The sequence below is a fragment of the Pholcus phalangioides genome, unplaced genomic scaffold (genome assembly GCF_987345545.1).
Source record: "Pholcus phalangioides strain wild (caught in Gottingen) unplaced genomic scaffold, Ppha-v1.0 ptg000015l_1, whole genome shotgun sequence".
Classification (NCBI taxonomy): domain Eukaryota; kingdom Metazoa; phylum Arthropoda; class Arachnida; order Araneae; family Pholcidae; genus Pholcus; species Pholcus phalangioides.
This window is the reverse complement of record NW_028301608.1, coordinates 104568235-104580581: the sequence shown is the minus strand read 5'-3', so window position 1 is coordinate 104580581 and position 12347 is coordinate 104568235. Positions and strand designations below refer to the sequence as shown.

The 12347-nt window shown below is 35.7% G+C and overlaps 1 protein-coding gene across 1 annotated transcript in view; it reads right to left on the bottom strand.

The window, feature by feature from the left end:
* The window catches only part of LOC149077254 (uncharacterized), a 247059-nt gene extending 238149 nt beyond the window's left edge, over positions 1–8910 (bottom strand). Inside the window, exon 1 of the mRNA XM_089245012.1 lies at positions 8820–8910. The gene's annotated coding sequence lies outside the window, so the exon portion shown is untranslated. The remainder of the gene's footprint in view (positions 1–8819) is intronic.
* Positions 8911–12347: the final 3437 nt, after the last annotated feature.

The following is a 12347-nucleotide window of genomic DNA, read 5'->3' as shown; positions in this document are numbered from 1 at the left end:
TCCGATCCGAACCGCTCCAATGGATATTCCAATTTTGAGACTCGTCCATTGCAATAAAAACGTCGATACCATAATTCTCGACGCCAAATTGCCATCATCGTGGGATTCGTGCCATGGTGTCGTCAACACAAGTGCTGTCACCGAAGATTGTCTTCCAGGATCAGTGCTGCTAGCGAAATGTGACGAGCATTCATCCGATCTGAACGCATATTCCCTCATGATTTCCCCGCAACGTTATCAGGGTGATATCTCAGTGAGACATGATCAAGAGAATATCGAATCATCACACCAAGATGTCCAGATTGACAATGGTGTGAGGACACTGAGAGAAATGCTACTGAATATGTCCACTCCGATCTCAGATGCAAAGAAAATCCCATTGCCGACGCCTTCGGGTACTCGTCGTGCTGACACCGCATCGGGGCCTAGGTCATTAGATTCAGAATTATACGGTGATTTTACACCGAGAAATACATCTGCACTTCCCATGAAATACGAGTGCTCAGAAAATTTTGACAACCGGAAAAGAAAAGTTGATGAGCCGAAACCAAAGCCTGTGATGTATGACTTGATTAAGAGACTTAAACTCGAATCTAATACTTGGGTTTGCTCGAGCTGTTTAATAAGAAACAACATTGGAACCAACGAATGCATCTTCTGCAAGGCAAAGAATCCTCATAATGTGCTGGACAACTTTTGGGGCGAAAATCTGGACTGTGTTGATCGTGAAGATGACGCGTCATCTACCTGGATGTGTGACATATGTATGACACTGAACTCTGTCAGTAGATACAAGTGCATCTCGTGCGATACCTTAAAGGCGAAACCAGTTTCCAACAAATATGATGGGGAACTCAAATTTAATCTCGGAACCACCAATAATATTAAATTCGGAGACACCTTTCAGGAAAAGCCAATAGAATCCGGTAACTTATTCGGAGAACACACCGCTCCATATTCAGCACCGCAAGTACTATCTGCTATTCCTGCGCAGCAGCAGCCAAGACAAGCACTGTCTATATTTGGTCTACAGAGCGTTGCAGGTCCAAATGGTGTTATGGGTACTGGTGCATCACGTCAGCCATTGTTTTCCGGTTCATCTTTTACTCCATATAATCCAGGTCCCGGCACCTATGGCAGTCAAGCTCAGAATTTTAACCCACAAACGACAAACACTATATTGGACTATTTAGTACCACCGGTGCCTAAACAAACAAATCTCAAACGCAGCCTTGAAAAAGTTCAAGATGATCCTGGGCGTTTAAAGAATTCATTCGGTACCGGTCAATCTTTTCAGGTACCATTGACTTCAGGTACAGAAACAAAAAATACCTCAACAACTGATCTCACGAACCTGAAGCCTTCTCTATTCTGCCCGCAGTCCAACGAAAGCAATTGGAATCTGCGTCCAAACTCATTACCATCTGGTGCTGCTCCATCATCACTGTTTCCGATGGCACAGACGTTATATGGTCCCAGTTCTTTTGCTTCGAATGAACATGAACTCAACCCAATTTCTCCGAAGAGATCGACAACTGAGCAGCAAACGCACAACACCTCGCCATCGCCATTTCAAGCACAGACACATGAATCATCCGTGATCGGTTCTGGAACTAACTGTCAAATTCCTAGCTCATTGCCCGGTTCGAATACTGCAGAAAATGGTTTCACCAACTTCTCCCTCGCTCTTCCGAGTAGTTTCGATTTCGGTGCTCAACAGCCTTCGACGACTCTAGCTCAACCAGTGTTCAGGTTCCAAGCAAATCATTGAAATGTAGAACTGGGAATGGCAGAGAAAAATTATCGTATTGATGAACAACTCGGAAGCGTGTATTTTGTTATAAGTCATCGAAACTTACGATTTTTACTATTGGAAAAGAGAGAGTTTAGTTTTCTTGCTTGTAAAATCTGTGTTTAAGCAAATTTTTCTTCTAGATCATCTGCTTCATGTTTAGTATTGTAGAATAAAGGCCATTATAATTTTGAAACATTTCTCAGTTCCGTTATAGAAAAAAAAACATTATTAAGCCAAATTATAGTGTATTATACGTTTACAACGATATTAATATACATCAACATCTGAGATTATGTCAATTGAAAATATAGTTGGCAACAAAGACATGGCGTGAAAAAAATATTCTTTCAGGGACGAAAAGCTTTCGTCAATACAAGTTCATTTGAGGAGCTTATTTTCAAAAGGGAATATTTCCACTTATGACATGAATGTCGCTCTCCACTTGTTAATACAAGATATACAGAAGACTGGATGTTGTGAAGATATTTATCTTATATTTATATTATCGAGGGACCCGGGTTCGACTCCCGGTAGAGGCAGAGATGAGTTTTTTCCTTCCTTAAAAAATTAACATCTCAAATAATAAATATCTTCACAACATCCAGTCTTCTGTATATCTTGTATTAACAAGTGGAGAGCGACATTCATGTCATATATATAGCCCTCTGGTGGCTCGTCGTCCATGAGCTATTAGCTGATCGGTTTCGCCGTCCATTGCACGGTTCCGTTCGGCATATGTACGCTCTAGCGAAGGAAAATCTCTATCTCCTCTGTAGCTTAGTGGTCAGAGCATTCGTCCGGCAATCGAGGGACCCGGGTTCGACTCCCGGTAGAGGCAGAGATGAGTTTTATCCTTCCTTAAGAAATTAACATCTCAAACAATAAATATCTTCACAACATCCAGTCTTCTGTATATCTTGTATTTCCACTTATGCTAAATTTATAGGAGAAGTAAAAATGTTTTTACAAAAGTAGAAAATAGTCCAAGAGGTGGCGTGTAGGAATGGTAGAAAGTATTTAAATAGTATATTTCTTGATCAACATTCAAGGGAGTTATCCATATTTGAATTTTAGAAATTTTCTGTTTTCAAAGAAAATTAGTGGACATGTAACTTTTGATTAAAATTTTAACTGATGAAGTGTGAAAATTGGAAATTTCTACGTCATATGTTGATTCCAGAAGGATTTTATTATCCTAGGAAGGTATCCTTACTGCCCTCTTGTCATTAACATCAGAAGCACGATCATTCTACAGTGCAACCTCTCAAAATCCGATGCCGGGTTTTACGCCGAAAGACTCTTTCAAACGATGACAGCCGCGAAATCCTCATCAGTTATTTAATGGGCAAGACGTATAATAAACGTTTAAATAGATCGAGTGGCAAAACCTTGTGTGCGTCAAGGACCAAAGAAAATTTCTCAAAAGCTGAGCTGGATCTGTTCGAGATTTTAAGATATCTTAAGAAAAAAAATTTTCAACTTAACTCATTAATGGCAGTAAATTTCAATATGGCCAGAGTTGGTGTTTATTGTGAAGTAGTCTTTCCATTAATCGTTGAAAAGTCTCGCCACAGAGAACAACAGGACTACAAAGCAAAATTTCCATTCCTTACACTTCACTAATACTTCGAAAAATAGGAAGCAGATGGAAGCACTATAACAAGCATTACACAGAAACAAGCTTCACATTAGGTTCAAAACATGGACACGCACATTCCAACATGTACCAATTCGTTAGAAGTTCCACAGAGGAATATGGACGAGTTTTATGTGTGGTTGAGTAGTCTTTCCATTAATAACCCTTTTGATTTGAAGTACAGATGGCAGCTTTAAATTCCATACACAACACTAGATACGCACTCAGAATGTTAATTAAATATACATCCGGCACAACTCACCCGGTAGTAAACTACCTTGTCCATTGACCGGAGTTGTGTTCTTTTTCAAAGAAAGTCTTTTCAGCAAGAAAAAAACATAAAACAGAGCAATTTCAATTCGCGGTACTTTTCGTACTCGAATGGGTAAAAGTTTGTGTGCCCATGAACAACATAGAAATACGGTGAAACCTCGATATAACGATACTCAGCGGACCAAGAAGAAATATCGTTGTATTGAGAGCCGGCATAATCATCATATGCTATCTAATTTATGCTGCTGTCGGTATATTTTTTAAATCGGCGTTGCTAGTACCACCAGAAAATGTGCTTTTCTACATTTATTCGCCGTAAAAATTGTAATTGATTGGTCTATTAATAAAATTCAGTCAGGTGCATTAAGCCCCAGTTAAGTTATGTATCTCATCGCACTTTTGTGTCTTGCACAGATAGTAATGATAGCAATAATTTCCATAGCGCTTTTCGGTGATTTCTGTGGTACAAATTACCGATATTATTAGATGCTTTCAAAGAACGAAAATAAGTGTCGAAGTTAAAATAAAATTCAACACGAATTTGAGTATAATATTTAAAAAATATATCATTGTAGCGATTTTCAAAAATCTCCTAAAATATCTCGTTATAGAGGGTTTTATCGGGGTGAAGTATATCGTTGTAGCGAGAGGAGATTAACATTGGACTATATGATCACAATTCCAAAAAAGATAAAAAAAAACATCATTGTGGAGGTATTTGCCGCTGTGGTGGTCGAGTGGTTACAGTGACGGACTCGCGATACGAGGATCCGGGTTCGAACCCCACAGTGGTGGTCGGCTGAAGTTGGTTTTCTGTGGTTTCCAACTTCAAGGCGCAAATGCGAGCCGATCTCCCCGTTAAAAAGTCTCGCCACAGAGAGCAACAGTCCTACAACGATAAATCATTCAATCATAACACTTCACTCATAGTTAGAAAAACTGGTGGCAGATGGCAGCACTACACATAACAAGCATTACAGAGAAACAAAAAAAACTTCACGTCAGGTTTCACTACACGTACACGCACATTCCCGCATGTACCGATTCGTTGGGGGGGTTCCGCGGGGGGTGTGGGTGGGTGGGTGGGGTGCATGTGTGGTGTAGCAGTAGTAGGCAGGGCCTCCAAAAAATGGCTCGGGGATCCAGGATGTTCTTAAGTCAGCCACCTCGTTGGGCAATTTGCCTGTTGTGGCGTTGTACTTGTACTTGTATTTATCGTTGCATCGCGTATCGTTGTAGCGACGTTTCACTATATTCCAAATAAATGTTGACAAAACCAATGTACAAAGATCCATTGAATAAATTTCAGTTCCATTCATTATCCGAAAAATCATCAATCCATACCTATCAAATAATCGAAAAATCCAATTCCGCCATTTCCCAGAAAGATTTCGTTAGTCGTCATCCGAATCGTAAATAATGAACGAAAACGGGAAAATGAACAAAAGAGCAAAACAAACAGTGATGTAACATTCTTCTTTTCTTGTTTTTGTTTTAATTATTCTTACTTCCATTCGCGGGAGTAACACCTCTCCAGAATGTCACAGAAACGAAATAACTTCGACAGACAGACAGACAGAGATATTAACGTGTGTTAAGACACACGACAGTAACAACGAGGACAATTTAATGACCCCAACGCATTAAATTTCGAATAACTTTCCAATTAGCGGAAAGCAATCGTTATCATTCCAGTGTCGCAAAACGCACCGGAATTTCGTACCAAGGAATTCCATTCCTCCCGAAATGCTGCTATAAACCTTTTCATAAGGTTTGGGCAAGGTCGTGTTGGAGGTGGAAATTGCAATATCTTAATCGTACCGAGAGTTCCACAAACGCCCTCTATCTCTCTCACTCTTCTGTACAAATACGTATTGCCGAGGATGTTACACACACATACCTTTACGTCTCTCACCTCATGTTGATCTGTTTCTTCGGCAACGGATATATATATATTTGACAAGTCCGTTTCCCCTCTTCTCCTATAAACATTACTGTCAGTCGGAAATAGCCACAAATAATTCATTAATTTCGAGTAAATTACGGCCGCTTGTCTATTTTAATTGATACACAAAATATATATATATATATATGCTCGAAGGCGTTCGCTCGGAAGGTGGTGGATATCTCGATGCCATTTCGGTAGCACTGGGAGGCGTTTTGCGTATGTAAGCGTATAAATATATGTGAATGGAGAAACTTCGGGAAAAGAGTGAGGCCCCAGCGTTAATTTAAGACACTTTCCTCAGAGTCGTTACGTGGGACTTTAATCAGGAGACGATGTCAGATGAGATAGAATGGATAACGCAGTGTAATTGCTTTTCCTAGCTCTCTCTCTCTCTACTTCGTGTACCATAAACACATTTTCCCTCTCCTGAAATTCTTAACCGAAACTAACTTCGTTATACGGCATTAAAATAAGATTAAACAGGGGGAAAAAAATTAAGAACAAAAATGTTAATCATTAGGATTATTGCCTTGCCGTCTTTATTATTCCGTGTGTTCACATCTAGTCTTGGAAATTGCCTAAAGAATTACGATTCTGATTTTGTGTCACTGTTACTCCCTGATAGTATGAAGTCGAACATTTTTTTCCAAGTCTCTAGAGAAATTGCTCTATCTGAGAACGGGAAAAAACCTTGGACTTGAAAAAGTTTTAGGTTAGAACACTTGTAAATAGGGATCAAAATAAATTGCTATTATTCGATACACCAAATGTGGGCCATCCAAGTATTACGTAAGCAGATTTTCAGCCATTTTTGACCCCCTCCCATCCCTGTCAGCAAAATTCAGCAAAACACTAACCCCCCTCCCCCCTTTGTCATCAAAAGTCAGCAAATCCGAAACCCCTCCCCCCCTCGATGTTGACGTAATACTTGAATGACCCCAATTGCGTGGACGTATTTCGTGGAGAGTGTCCGAAAGAAATACAAATTCTGTTGGTAATTCTGAAGTTAAAGTGAAAATTTACGAGATACATCATTCAAAATAAGAAAATTAAGCTGTGACAGATTCATTATCGTAAAATGATAATTGAGGAAAAAATTGAAAATGTTAGTGATTTTGTATAATCCCCAATGTAATTTTAATGTAAATATTAAAATTAGACACTTTTTTTTTACTATACCGGAAATTAGGAAACTTTTTACCGAATCTAACTTCGTTATACGGCATTAAAATAAGATTAAACAGAAAGAAAAACCTAAAAAATAAAAATGTTAATCATTAAGTTAATTCTCATCTCATTATTGCCTTGCAGTCTTTATTATTCTATGTGTTAACATCTCGTCCTGAAAATTGTCTGAAGAATTACGGCTTTGATGTTATGCGTCTAGTACTAGTGTTGATTGATAATAAAGTCAAAATAATGATAATTTAAGTTATTATTGAAACTGATCTATAATATCAGAAATATATCTATCTCAGAAAAGACAAAATCTTCTGTATGTGTTCTCGAATTTGTTAAAAAAAATCTCAAATCTATATGCAGATGTTTCTATATAAATTACAACAATTGATAAACATGCACAGATTTATCGCCACCAGACCATAATATTGTAGTTTTTAGATGGAAAGCCTTTTTCTAACTCTTTTCAACTGTCTTCAGCGAAAATCCATCACGAATGCGCCAGAAGTTTTCAATCGGGGCTGAAAACACTCATTCATTTGATTCACCGTCATTGGCTATCAACCAAAATTTAGCTAACTTTGAAATGTGAATAAAAGCATTACTGTATTAAAATATTCAGTAATATCAATAAATGCTATGGATCTTGAGCAAATATGGTTTCTGATTAAAATAGTGAAAATCATCGAATAAAAGGTTTATGCAATGATTATTTACATAAAAGAATACACATTTTTATCATTTTCCATCTTCACATTGTGCAAGCATAGGTGTGATAGACAAAAATGTAGATTGTAATTCATGTTTCATATTTATTTTTGATTCATTTTTAACCTACTGCATGCCTGGGAAATTTCGTGTTCGCGGGATTTGTACTATTCAAGATGAATGAATTGTATAGCTTATACAAGTACTATGTGTATTACAGTGTTTCCACTTAGAAAAATGTGGATTGCATTAGCAGGCAAAACCATTGGTTGAAAACATTGATGGAAAAACAGCAGAATACATCTTTGATGATCAACTGCGTGGCTCTTCATCAAAAAAGATGATTTTTAAAACATTGTATGGTTCAATTGAATTTATTCGAAAAACATATATCCAAAAATAACATTGGTAAAATTATTGGTCAAAAATACTATTGGCAGAAAAAATTGTTCATAAGCATTCTTGACAGAAGCATTGTTGGTGATAACATTCCTGATAATAGTATATATATATACTATGCAGATATATATATATACTGCTTATTATACTGCTTATATATATACTATACACTTTTATGAATAACTTCATAAAAGTTATTCGAAAACATCCCTGGCAGAGACATGGGGTGGAAAAAAAGTGTTGGAATAAATAGGCCTAAAAATATTTGGCAAAAGCATCACTGGACAGCGTTTAGTAAAATTTTTCCATTTGTATATTTTGACAAATTAATATATAATATTAATATTTTTGACAAATAATCTTGACACAACAATTCTAGACAACACAAAAATGTTTAAATACGTTCACAGCACTTATTACTATAGCCTTTTATTAAACGGCACTAATTCATTATTGATCCAAAAACATTGATTCTATTACCGCATAGTTCTATACAAAACATAAATCTTCCAGTATGCTCTATGCCCATTAACTTTTTATCCTCGAGCTCAGAATCACCCTGTACAGACTCTTCCATATTATACAATCATTGGTAATAGCATAATTCATGTTTCATCTGTATTTTTTATTCATTTTTTAACCTACTGAATGCCTGGGAAATTTCATGTTTTTCATTGATTTGTCCTATTCAAGATGAATGAATTTTTATAGCTTATACAAGCACTGTATATATTTCCATATTACCACTTAGAAAAATGTAGATTGCGTTAGGCAGTTGGTTTCACAGCTGTTATTGATTATTTTGAATGTTTTGATATTCACAGAAAATAATTCATATACAGTACTGAACTCACTAAATAAATATACTAAACATCACTTACCGAAAACGTGCGAGTTCACTTCATGTCGAACCACCAGAAGAAACTTTAAGGATATGATTTCGCCATGATTTTGGACGCCTTCATTGAAACTTCGTGTGGTGGCCGACTGATCAGAACTTACATAAAGGGAGTTCTTTTTTAATATCTTTAAATATTTATACGTAAATATCTGTGTATATGTATGCATGTCACGTGATGGTATTGCTGGAAAGTCTTTCGTTGAATCCAACGTGACGTAATTCTCCTAAAAATTTATATGTGTCCTAGAATTTCAAATAAAGCGTTCATCGCTCGAAACTAATTCATCATAATGTCATAGTTAACGACGGTAAAAGTCTCAGGGAAATTCCATATTAAATTAAAGATTGATCATTCGAGAAATTGATATCTGTTTATTTTGTAGAATCAGGAAGAGGAAAATTATATATTTGATGATATTTCTCACTAATGTCAGAGAATATCCCGTGATATACGACTTTCCAAAAAAGAAAAACTCGTCTTATTAATTTTGCTAGAAAGATAGACACCGCCGAAAAAATATCTTATTTTTTTGAAATATTCATTTATTAATTTCATTTTGAGTGAGGATTTTCTGAAGGATATATCTTTGGAAAATTTTTCGATCCGAACTTTCGATTTTCGCGATCTAAATCTTTTTATACTGTGTATGTATACATATGGGGGAGGTCGATCCCAAAAACTTCAATTTCCATTTACTTTCATTTCCACGCCCCCTAAACCGAAGTCACGGGAGAAATTTAAATATTTGTCTTTACGCTACAGCGACTTCTTCCGATATAGTGTCTGTCGTCTTCGAACGAATGCCATCATTCCTTGAAGCTTCCAGGCAACGAAATATGCATAATAGTACGTCGTCATCTTAGCGATTTTCTTTTCCAGATATAGTACGACTTCTTGAACATGTATTCGAGTTTTTGGAGAGAACTTCACTTTGACATGGCAATCGTCTAAGGTGTGGTTCTTTGGGTGAAAGTCTCTTTAATGTATATATATGTTCTCGCAAAGGATGGTGGCAAAAATTTCTGAAAGCGCACAGAAATTTTATTTTAAAAATCCGTTTCTGGAAGTAAATTTCTATCTGATTTATTTTTTTTTTATTTAGTGATATTGATATTATATTTTAAAATGAAATGGGTAAAAATGAAAGTTGTAATATTTAAACAATTTGAGGATTTTCAATAATTAGATAGGGCTGATGATTTTAGCACAAAAATTATTCCTTGGGAAAAACTGATCATGTCTTTAATTGTGTGGATGATATGACACTCTATGCCCCATACACATTGTTTAGAGCTCCATGAAGCAAATCGGTGGTAAAAATATATCATCGTTTAGTTATAAATGTAATGCGGTCCTTATATGTTATTATAATGTAGAGCCTACTCTAATTTCAAAAAATTTAACAATTGCCAATTAATCCTGATATAGTTTTAATGATTCTCATTAAGTGGTTAGATTCATCTCAAACAGCACAGTAAAGGCATCAATAATAGACAATATAGGCAAAATACATCAATATAATGCATTAAATAAGATTGACACGCATGTTTGCATCATGGAACATCCGTATTTTTCAAAGTCTTTCCAATACTTTAAGTTCTTTTATAAAAGTTGAAAAATTTAACCAAAAAGATTATCGGTTGCATTTGCTCGAATGTAACCTATGTAGCTTTATTGTGGTTGGATTTTTCAAGTTTTATAAAAGAGATTTCATCATACTTTTACAGTGTAATCCCGGCCTAATAAAAGTCTTAACCTCTTGCGGTCCTATGTCAAGATGGAGTCGACATAGGGCCACATCAGGAAACAACGGGACTTTATTGTTACAACGGCCCCTTGCAATAATAGAAAGGCTCTTGTGAATTGGCTTCTTAGCAGAACTCATAATCTATACAAAAACTACAAAGGGACAAACATCCAGGAGCCTTCCGAATTGCAAGGGAAGCGCAGTACAGTACGAACTGCACCAACGAAGTACGAAGTACCGAAAAAATCTCTGGACCGCAAAAGGTAAAGTGTTGTCCTCGGATGAATTCCTACTAGAGAGTCCACGAAGGTCATGTATCCAAATGTAATTTTCTTCTACAGACTGGAAAAACTCATGAATAAAATGAAAGCCGTTTGTTTTTATAGATAATAAGATGTTACGAACCACTGAGGAGAATGAGGGGGGGGGGGTAGTCCCCCGAAGTCTGGACGCATGTATATATATATATAATAGATTAATAGTCACTAACACATTTTGTACAGGTTTCTATTTATACTGCAACCTTTTCTCTAAAAATAATAAAACTGATATCCTCACATTTTACCAAATAAAAAACTACAATATACTCAAAGGAAATTTCTGAACATTTTTGCGATACCCAGTACGATTTGCTTTCAATATTAGTCAAAATAATAATCTTTGATTCAAGAGCCAGTCACACATTAGTAAAACCAATAGAATTTCCATTCCTCTCAAATTAATACGATTCTTATGAAAATAATAACAACAAGGAAGCCAATCAAAACAATATTACCGGTGATTCAATCGCACAACAACAAAATGCACTTCGACGATACATTTCCGATTGTATTGCTCACAAAAACTTCTCGGGGGGAAAAAAACACCATCAAAAGAATCGGTTAGGTGTTTTTATTTTTCTATGTATTATGCAAAAGTGATATGCTGATGTCTGCTTACACGTCTACTTATTCATTTTTCAAAGCTCAGTTCCGTGGTAAATCTATTTCTAAAAGACCGAGCACGTGTTGAAGTGAATTTGGATTTTAAAAAATAAAATATTTAAAAAATATATACATTTTTTTTAATATTTCAAAATACTGGCGTTTTGCCAGGAAAAAAAATTCCATGCGTAACGCAGTAAACATGGAAAAAAACTGAAATTTCAACCATTTTTTTTTTCCCGCACTTATTGCGATTCCAATTTTTTTTTTTATATTTTTATGTCGGAAATGCGAAAATAGAAAAGTAGGGAGAAACACGTAAACATATGTATTTTTTTTTTAATATCATATATTTCAACACTATCTTTTTATACCACTCTCCCAAGGCTAGCTTGTTCTTTCAAACGAGTGAAATTAAATGCAATGTAAGATATTTTCAATTTCTTATTCTAAAAATGAGAAGAGTGTGAATGAAAATAAGTATTTTTTTTTTCATTTCGAAACATAGATTGATGCATGTGTGCACGATTAGTGATAGAAAACATGATCCTAGTACTCTCAAAAGATGAAAATTTCGTTTAAAAATGTTTTCTATCGCTTGAGAAGTGAAATTAATAGCTTTATTATATGATAGCAAACAAAATTGATGAATTATTAATTAGTTCGTTAACCGATAAATTATTTGTGTAAGCTCATATCAAAAAATAAATAAATCCAAAATGTTTGACATTTTTATTTAATCATTAAATTTAGTTCCTTAATCGTTTAACTGCTTTGAAAATCGCGCTGCAATCGATTGGTTTGTTTTGAGAGCGCTACTATCTTGCTCCGTCACTA